Here is a 9,534-nt window from a genome sequence, read left to right as displayed (position 1 = left end):
GAGCCCGCGTCGCGGCGCCGGGGGCACCCGCTTTCCCGCCGGTGCCGTTCAGCTGCTTGAGCTGGCCGCCCCTGCTCTCAGGTGCAACCGGGGGCAGGAGGAGGGGAACAGCAATACTTGCCGCTGGTTAGCTAGCTGCCTCCGAGACAAGCGGGAACTCATTCCCTGTCCAAATGCATCGTTAATCTCCTTGCTGAGGGCTGAGGTAAGGGTTGGACTCTTCTGAAGAGCCAAATAAAATGCAGAAGACAAACTGGCCCACTAGCAACAGTGATCTTCCCTGAGGCAGAAGATCTTGATCTGCGGGAGGGAATAAAGTTAGTGCTTGTAGCACAGCTCCRGGAGATCCGGGACTGCTGCTGTCCAGAACAGATCCCTTTTATGAGGGAGTAAGCATTACAGAAGTAATGAAATAACAGTAGACTATGAGATGTAATGGAAATACCAATATTAGCAGCATCAATAAACTTTTTAGCTTAGTATAGGGCTGTATCAACAATTCCACCTCTAATTTTTTTTCTGCTATGATCTGTTTTGAGATTTTTATTCTTAACCAGCTTTACCTTGGGCTGAAAGTTATTTCTGCATATGCATATCTTCTTTACTAGTGAATCCTTGTTTTTGTCAAAATGTCTGAGGTTTTTTTAGTTTAAACCAATGGAATCTTATTTCCTTCCCCTCCATCTCCAAATGTGTGTGTTTTAGTGAGATATCCTCCTTAAAATTAAAACAAATGAAACTTTTTATCAAAAAAAAGCGGGGCAAAGGGCTTAGTAGTTCAAACACATGACACAGTTATTAGTGTATGTAGTGTTATCTGTTCATGAAACTTATAGGATCAGGATTTTTATGAGCGTGTTTAGTAACTCTTCTTCACTTTGTGTAGCATATGGAATTGTTTTCATTTCAAAGAACTATACACAAGATTTAAATGCTGCAGTGATAACTTTTGCATATGGTCTGTTTGAAGTCTTTTTACTCAGAATTCGGAAGGAGACTGTCATGATATTAATTTTTGCCGTGAGGTGTCTTAACCCACCTACTGATCCCATGAGACCTGTGGTAGTAGCAGTAAAACTGCTTCTTTCGTATTACATTGTAAAAGAGTCTCTCGGATAAGATGCAAAGTAAATTCATGATTATATTTGACCTGAAATAGCTATTTGAATTGCTGGGCTGTTAGGACAGTAATGTTGGTGAGAATTAAATACAAATTTTTATATAATGGGGGGGGGAGGAGATATTTTGCACTATGAGCGTTTTTGCCACCTGTAAAAATAATTGTCATGTGATTGCAGCTGAAAAGGGGACTGCTCTAAATTTTACTGTGTATCCCTTCTCAAAGATGTGCTATTGTTGTGTTTTGTCAGAGAAAAAGACAGCTGACTGATCAGTAATCATATAGCTACCCATAGTAGGCATTACCTTCAYTTTAGAGAGAATGAAACTAAAAAACTGAAAGTCTCAGCAAGACATGAACTAAGCTATTACTTGATATGCACACTAAACACACAGCAAACACTTAGTTTTCCAGATGTTACAGTAATTATGTATGCAGTTTATATTAAATATTTAAAATAGTTACCCTAATTCTGTACTCATAATATACAGTTTTGATTTACTGTGTGTTGAATCAGTTGCATAGTTTTCTGCCGGACTCACATTTTCAGTGCCTTAAAAGAAGATTCTTTTTGCTTCCCCAGACAACTGAACTTTGTGTTGATTAATCTGAAATACCTGACTGGGAGAAGTAAAGAATCATCCTAAACAATGCCTCAGCCATATGCGTGGTTACAGTGGTCTTTTCATTACAAATGCATGAAATTAAATTGGTGTTGCTTTGTTCTAAACAGGTTCTCGTTTAGTGTCAGCTTGGCCAAAATGACTTGAACACATAATTCAGGACTTGGATAGTCCATAGCCAAGAGGCCAATGCTGGTTTTAGGTATTTCACAACTAGTAATAGATGCAGGGAGGATCCTAGCCTTGTTTGTGCTGCTTTGGGTCCTACTTCTTCCTGGCCTTTTGTGCAATAAGACTTTCAGCATTTTGCTGCGTGTAAAGCTAATCTACCYTTCTTTGTGTGCTTTTTGCTTGTTTTCTCTGCTACAGTAGTTTGATGGTTGCCCAGATTTCCCAGAATGCACCATGTTGTTCTTTTATTATGTATTTTTACCATGCCTGGTACGGTAGGGTTTCACTCTCTGGAGCTTTGTAATGTTCTGCAGCTTCAAAGAATGATATAATAATGTACACAAAAGGTATTTTATAACATGTCRCATTGTGTGTATGTGTGAACTCTCTGCAGTTAAAAAATCATAGTTTAAAAAAGAAAAAAAAAAGTTGTGCAGGTACATGTTAGACTTGTTGCTTGTGGCTGTTTAAGGTCTTATATCATGTCTTCTGTTAGCTGCAAAATTACGATTAATAGTTGGAATTCAGAATACTAAGATTTTGACCTTGTGTTATATTACCTGCTCAGAATAGAACAGAAAAGGAAAAGGAGGACAGATTCATCATCAATGCAACTCCCATTGCAGTCATCTGGAAGGAATTAGCAATGGGATGAGGCAGACTGGTTTAATTAGACTACTGAAATCAGCCTCCTAACTTTTTAAGGCCAGAAAGGACAATTGGAATTATCGACCAAATTACCGCATTCAGTAGGAACCTCATGCATTAATTCTTGCTTCAAGTCCAGTCATAGTTGTGTATACAACCGTGCTGTAAGTATTAAATTTTTTGACGTAACTCATTTTAGGTTTTGACTGTTTTACAGGGCTTACAAACTGAGTAACAGAACTTTATATACCTCCCAAAGGTCTAGGCACTACGAAAGGCTTGTGTAATCCAAAGTTAGTTTACTGCTAAGTTACTTGCTCATTTCTATAACTAAATCTACTTACAAACTAAATTTGAAAGTTTTGTTACTGTTTCAGTACCGCCTTATCCTGTTGGATGACAAACGCTCCTTCCTTCGTTGGAGTTTCAGCTGTTCGCTTTAAGCTGTGAAGGCCTAAATAGCTTGGAACTTGCCAATTTGAGAACCATTTGTTACATTGCCTTGTCTGTAGTCAAGTTCCTTTAAAGGTCCTTTCTTCAAGAGATCCCTATATTTTTGGATTCTTATTCTCTAGCTCTGAGTCTGGAGTGGTTTGGATATACTGCACATTAGGCACATTTTAGAGCTTGTTTCTCTACTGAAGCTTTTGAGAGATACAAACATGCAAAAAAGACTGGTGATGTTGGATGAGGCAGAGTGATGTTCATGTCTGTATGTCTTAATTTTCTGCTCTCTGAGGGTAACAATCTTTGCTTTTTGATAGGTGTTTTTCAGATAATTAAAAAGCACAGTATCTCTAGAATTGATGCTTTCATTAATAAGTTCATTACACAATACTTCTTTGATTTTATCAGGTTTTCTTGTGTATCCAATTCTCTCCATTCTATAAATGTTGAGTCTTCTGGCTATAATATGAGACAAATATGAATTAAGTAACTGAGACAACTGGCTTTTTTTTTTTCCTCCCCAAGAGTGAGTTTTGCAGAATTGGCTTAGTGTTAGCTAAAAAAATACCTTTTTCTTTCTATCTTCACAGTCAAGTCCTTCTATCATGTAGGTAAAAATAAAAGATATAAAAATTCTGTTTGACTTCACCTAAATCTGTACTGTATTGCTTTTGTTACTATGCTCACATCATTTTAAACCATATTGCATTTGATTCCATGTGCCCACATGGCAAATCATAATGCATTACATGCAGGGCAAATGTCTCAGGATGCTATTTGCAGTTTATAGCCCACAAAAATGTCGGGCGTTTCTAGGGGTTGTTTGAGGGATATTCAAAGGAGGGTGGATGAATTTTGTTTCCAAATTCAGCTTGTGATTTGGTGACCGCACCATTTCCAACTTCCTTCATCAGTGTGGAAGCAGCAGAGAGGAATGCTGTGCACCTGTCTAGTCCTGAGAGCTCGAGTAGTGGCAAAAAAAAATCTCTGAGTGCTTGTAACAAAGCCATAGGGAACCGATGCAGAGATGCGAGGTGGTGTATACTTTCTTGCTGGCTCAAAGGCAGGCTTCCACACTAATGGCAAAGCTGTTACGGAAAGCCTTTTTCTTCATTGTGTGTTTTTTTGCATTATATGATTAGTCTTGAAAAATGCAGAGGAGTGGAGCTCCACTGCATCTTAGAAACATTATTAAAAAAAAAAAATGTATGGGCACTTTTTAACCTCTTGTTTCCCAGTGTGCCATCATTGTGATGGATAACTGTAACAGGATGCTTGTATTAGAGCAAATCACACAGAGCAATAGTTATTTTTTGCTTCCTTGTTTGTGAATTTGTAAGAGAAGTTGTATAGGAGCAAGAAGTTATTTAGCAACGTTTTTTTCAGTTATAGGATATAGACAGGCAAATTGAAAAAAGAATTGGAGAGAGATCTTGCTTGTTGTAGTGTTTGAGCAATACTCTAACGAATTGTCCTTGAATATTGTTTTTTATATAGTTGGAAACTAAAGGGGAAGGGATTGCTGATAGCGATCTGTCAGCTTCTAGCAACATGTGTCCTTTTGGTAGGTTGTAACAGCAAGGGAGATAAGAGATGCTCAGTACATGTGCTTCCAAAATTAAGGCATACAGTTAGCTTTCCTATCTGCAACTTACTCTTCTGTTGTATACTGATTTGGAATTGTATAGCATACTAGTCTGGTTAGATTAGTAACCCTTACATACCTTTGGCTGTGCTTGCTAAGGTATTATGCTTTTACAATTTTAAGACTTTTCGGTACTATTAAAATGGTGCGTGCTTACAATATTTTCACTTTCATTTCTTGAAAACAGGAACAATATCTTTAATGAGGGAAAAATGTTAACCGAAGACAACTTTAAGACCTAGTCACTTGCCTATCTAGCATTAGTAAGGTAGGCAGAAGTTTAAGGGTCCTGTAGGAGTTGGACTCTGCAATGTCTTTCAAGATCTGTGTGCACATCTCTGTTTTAAAGTTTTGTGTACAGCATCTCTAAATTTGTTTTTGTGGGTGGGTATTTTTTTGTTTTTCCTGCTGTGGGTTAAGATTAGTTAAAAAAATGCCAGCAGTCTTCTGAAGGACAAAGAATAAAATGACTCTTCTAATATCTTGTGGTTTCTATTTATATTTGTCAAAAGGTATTGTTCTGGGATTTGGATCAGTATAAATAGGTACTTAAGTGTTCAAGCAACACTGTATTTCCACAACAGGATAGTTTTCCGTCTTTTCTCCCTCCCCCCATCTCCCCCTTCTGTCATTGGGTCTTAGAAACTGTTGAAATCCTGAAATTTCCACTTTCTATCTTTTTCTTGACATGACATTTTTAGTCATTGCCAAATATATTCTTGAAGTTTCTTCTTGTCTCTTCACCACTACCACCACCACCGCGTTCCCCAGATTAATGCAGTGCTTAGTTTGGGGAATTTTTTGTCAGAGCCTATCCAGGTTAGATGCTGTGTAGAGAAACACACCCGTAATCGTAATTACAGTAAATAGAGCATCTATGTCAACGATGGCCTTCCCAGAAAGAAACGTATCAAATTTTTGCCTCATCTCATAATCTTCACGCATACTTTACCAATTGTCTAGCAAACGTGCAAGCTTTTTCCTAACAGCCTAGAAGAGATGCTCAGCATCAGGCAGAATTTTTCTCTTAAAAGTGAGAAGAAGTGAAATGGTCAATTAAATTGAAAAGGGGCTATTTACAAACTGTTTTTATCCATGCAAATCCAAACTTTGCAAAGGAGGATGGTGTTCAAGAGGGCTACAAGAAAACCTGCTTGTACAATGGCTTGAGAACTTATGCTAAAATGAGGTGACTAGTTTGGGGGAACGTGCTGAAAAATCATATATGCTTTTTATCTTACATGCTAAATGAGACTCTTGCCTGTATTTTTTTTTTTTAATAACAGTGAATGACATGAAGCATCCACCTTAAAACTAAATAGGCTTTTGCAACCAAGACATAAGCTTGTGACTTGAGGCTTTGATAACTCTACAATGGATTGTGTAAAATGAGAGGTTTACTTTTCATTAGAAGTATTTTGTACAGCATGCAGTTCAGGCAGATGTTTATTCCGTGCTGCAGATGACTTTACATGCAGAGTAGTACTAGCATGATGAGCTCTAATACAGAAGGGAAACTGCTGTAACGCTGCTACACAAGTGATGGCAAATATTTGATGAAATTGCTTAACTGGAGAGCTCGTAATTTGCACTCTCACAATAAAATGTATTTTGCTTTATACTAGTTTAAAAATTTTAATATTAGTATATTCAGATATACTGTCGAAGCAATTTTTTTTTCATTTGCCAACCATCTGTTGTGGCGATGGARAATTTGGGTGAAATGGTCAGAAGAAAAGCAGGAGTTAGCACAATTTCAGGAGCATGACTAGTGAAGAGTATACTCGCCAGATCCATGCAGCTGGTGAAGAGGAGGAGTGCTGGTGAAGATGCATGGGTGAGAATACAGAAAAAAATTACTTACAATTGTACTTTCTTAGTTGTACACCTGAATTTTACTGTTAGTACTTACCTAAGAGCTCTGCGGAACTCTTGTTTTTATGCTTCTATTATACTCATTGGAATCTCTGTAGCAAGCTGCATCTCAGCAGTGGCTTGACTAGATTTGGGTAATTCAGTATTACAAGGAAGTCTCCTCACGCCCATTCTTGCTGAACAGCAATATCTTTGGAATCAGCATCGTTCATTAAAAAATTAGACTGAGTGATGGAGCCTTTGTGAAAGTTTTTCTAAAAGGCGAGATTTCATGTTCTTAGATCTACTGTTTTAGTTCTCGACTATCTGAACTTCTCTAAGCCTCTCATTTTTCTTCCAGTGCTACTTTTTGTTATTATTTTGACCACATCTGGCCATTTATTCAGGTGTCTGCTTCTGGAACGTTTCAGCAAGAGTACGATGCAGCTGCAGCTACTGTTTTATTATTATTTTGTAGAAATTAAAGACATTTAATTGTCTGAAGTGCAAAATGAAAAGCACAAAAACTTTGAATTCTCTTTCATTTGGAGAAATGGATCTATAACATAGAATTTCATGCTGCTTCTCAGTCATATTTTGAGTAACCTTGTCTGTCTGTGACCAAAAGGATGGCAAAATGTTGAAGAGTAGGTGGGACAGTTATCTACCCATATCTGAAATAGCTAATGTTAGTCAGCACTTGTTCAGTTAAAATGAAAGAGGTGCATCTCTGTACCTTTCAAATTTATGTAGAATTTATTGGCTGTGAAATGAACTACAGCTATTGATTTAAGATTACAGAAAGATTAAAAGGAAATATTTGTGCATAGATTTAAGGTATTTGAAACAAACACAACAATAAGGCCTTAATTTGTGGAGAAATGTATCGTTACTATAAAAGAGTAAAAAAAGAATTTCATTGATCTCTTCATAAAAATGTGTTGCGAACAGTTCAGGGGTTTTGTTTGTTTTTTTCAGCTCTGTGAGAGATTGGTTTCTTTGCTTGAAATGTATACAGACTATGAATAAAAATATTTTTAAAAGAAAATTTGATAATTACTTCGTAAAAATTGTGAGGAGTATCAGAAACAGCTGTTACCTGCAAATTGCTGCTCTAAAAAAAATGAGTAAACATAAGTCTTATCCTTTTGTTTAGTTACCTTTTAAGCATGAGTGATGTCAGCATTTACTATTAGCAACCTCCCATCTAGAGAATTTACAATGTGTTCGTCTCCTTCTTTTATGCAAATCTTATGTGATTCTCATAGGTAAACTTACTGGAATTTTTTTCATGAAATTAAAAAAAAAGAAATAGAAAAAATGATGCTGTTTTCCTGTTTCCATAAATGTTTCCAACGTAGTTTATTAGGTTAGTCTGTTAACTTACTTCRGTATGGTAGATTTTTCTATGTTGAAATTTACCTATTAGGTGTCTTTTGTGTTTAAAAATTATATTTAGGTTCTGTTGTGAAATTTGTAGATACAAATTATGAATTTTCTGTCACTTCTCTGAAAATGACCTTTTAGGAGAAAGAGCAAAAGGCTTGAACTGTCACAGCTCTGGACAATGAGACCTGTCTAGTCTCTAGCAGGAGGAGCTAAAGTCCCTGGGAATCATCAGTCTGTGCACTGTTCTGATAACTTCTGGTTATAATATTTTGAGGGGAGGTACCAAACACATACGTTCACCACAGTTTAAGGGTTTCCTGCCCCAGTTACTGCCATTTGTGAATTATTTGTAGTCTGGAGTTGTATGTACCTTTATTAATGTTTGGACTGAGGATATTACCTTCCTCTTTCCCTGTCTTGCCAAATTGCCTTTCATGTCTTGATCAGTAGACTGGGTGATCCTACATCTGCTGATGTTGCTAGGCTATTACTTTTTATGTGACACCCTATATAACAGGACTTTCTGGGGACAGTGGCTACCTCCTGACAACTTGGAGTTTATCGGTAAGGGCCATTTAACTTGACAGCAATTACATCTCTAGGTTCGTGAAGAAATTAAAATGATGCTGAAAAGAATCAGAATGTTAATTGGGAAAATATTCTTGGATATCATATTTCCCACTTCCAGATACTTTCTTTTAATGTCAGTGATATTCGTGTCAAAATGCTTGTCGGTTCCCTGATAAAATTTGAAGAAATACATGGTCAGAATTGTTACCTTTTTTTTCTTTTGCGAAGTTTTGCAAAGAGGCTTGTGAAGTAGTTACTGTATTTGTTTTGTTAAAGCAACGAAAAATTGTGACTGACCTGAATTTTCTGTTTAGAATTGTTGGCAGGGAAGAAGAAAACGGGTTAGAGGARTCAAAGATCATTTTCTAAACCATTATGGTAAACATATATCCCCATTTAAATTCGTATTTGATGTTTTGAACAATATTAATTTATTTTGCATGCCAGCATAACCAATTTTAAGAATGTGGGAAAGGCTTATCCTCCAACTTTTTATCTGCTTTTGATGGTAAGAACAATTGTACTAGGTCAGTCTAGCCATGTATCCTGTCTTTGACAGTGGCTGATAGTTGATGCATAGGAGAGAGTAGAACAACAGGGCAGACGTGGTCATACTGCCATGGAGCGTTCCCTAGCTTCCACCAGTTTATGGCTCAGTTTCTGGTCTTTTAAAAGTTTTATTTTATTTTATTTTATTTTATTTTAGTAACATGTAAACTTTCAGTGTTTTAGAGCAAGTTCTTATACAGTTTAACTTTATATTCTGGAATAATTTCTCTCTCTTATGGTAATGTGGTAATGATAGAAATTTTACTGGGAGATTGTAGTCTCAGCTTGGTTTTAGTCATCAGTGTGCAGTAGTTATACATGTGTATCTAACATTGTAGAAAGATGGAATTCCATGTGGTTCATGGGGAAAAAAATTAATGAAATATATAGAGACTGTATATACTAACAATGACTGCTAACATTCTTGGCATTAACCATCATTGTTTCCTGATACTTGAGGACCTAATTTTAAGTTTATTCTAAACATAAATTTTCATTTATATTAAGTATATGCATCT

The 9,534-nt window shown here is 36.6% G+C and overlaps 1 protein-coding gene across 1 annotated transcript in view; it reads left to right on the top strand.

The window, feature by feature from the left end:
- Window positions 1–124: 124 nt before the first annotated feature.
- RICTOR (RPTOR independent companion of MTOR complex 2) overlaps window positions 125–9,534 on the top strand; it is a 93,649-nt gene continuing 84,239 nt past the window's right edge. The window contains exon 1 of the mRNA XM_026058144.1: window positions 125–205. The gene's annotated coding sequence lies outside the window, so the exon portion shown is untranslated. The remainder of the gene's footprint in view (window positions 206–9,534) is intronic.

Source organism: Apteryx rowi, unplaced genomic scaffold, assembly GCF_003343035.1.
Source record: "Apteryx rowi isolate R43461 unplaced genomic scaffold, aptRow1 scaffold_143, whole genome shotgun sequence".
NCBI classification, from domain to species: Eukaryota; Metazoa; Chordata; class Aves; order Apterygiformes; family Apterygidae; genus Apteryx; species Apteryx rowi.
Note: the sequence above shows the minus strand (reverse complement) of the source record. Positions and strands in the feature narration are given on the sequence as shown.